This window comes from Megalopta genalis, unplaced genomic scaffold (genome assembly GCF_051020955.1).
Source record: "Megalopta genalis isolate 19385.01 unplaced genomic scaffold, iyMegGena1_principal scaffold0136, whole genome shotgun sequence".
NCBI lineage: Eukaryota > Metazoa > Arthropoda > Insecta > Hymenoptera > Halictidae > Megalopta > Megalopta genalis.
The window spans coordinates 322,501-323,437 of record NW_027476205.1 but is presented as its reverse complement, the minus strand read 5'-3'; positions in this window follow the sequence as shown (position 1 = coordinate 323,437).

The following is a 937-nucleotide window of genomic DNA, read 5'->3' as shown; positions in this document are numbered from 1 at the left end:
TCTGTCTCTTTCTAGATCGGAAGAATCGATGTTTCCCGGCAAACTATTGGGAGATTAATTAAACTTTTTACATGAAATTACTCGTTTTGATCCCCGCTACACAGCCGTATACTTTTTATAATTTTGTGGAATCGGGAACCTTGAAATATTTATCATAACGCGGATCGACTGTCTCTGTCTCTTTCTAGATCGGAAGAATCGATGTTTCCCGGCAAACTATTGGGAGTTTAATTAAACTTTATACATGAAATTACTCGTTCTGATCCCTGCTACACAGCCGTATACTTTTTATAATTTTGTGGAATCGGGAACCTTGAAATATTTATCATAACGCGGATCGACTGTCTCTGTCTCTTTCTAGATCGGAAGAATCGATGTTTCCCGGCAAACTAATGGGATATTAATTAAACTTTATACACGAAATTACTCGTTTTGATCCCTGCTACACAGCCGTATACTTTTTATAATTTTGTGGAATCGGGAACCTTGAAATATTTAACATAACGCGGATCGTCTATCTCTGTCTCTTTCTAGATCGGAAGAATCGATGTTTCCCGGCAAACTAATGGGAGTTTAATTAAACTTTATGCATCAAATCATTCAGTTTGACTCCTGCAACACAACCAAACACTCTCTGTAATTTTCTGAACTGAAAAACCACTGAAATTGCGCTCGAAATGCGGAGCGACGGGTCGACGCGTCTGCACTGTGCGACAGCTAGTCAAAACGTCCGAACAGCGTATTGTTTTCGATCTCTTGGTATAATATTCGTATTCCTTGCTGTGTATAGCTTCCGATCGATTATTGCAATGGTCAAAGTTCCAGCGGCGTAATGCTTTCCATAAGATTACATTAATATAACCAGCGGCATATTGCTTTCTATCTTGTAATGAAAATTTTATAACCAAGTACCAACGGCGTATTGCTTTCGTTCGGA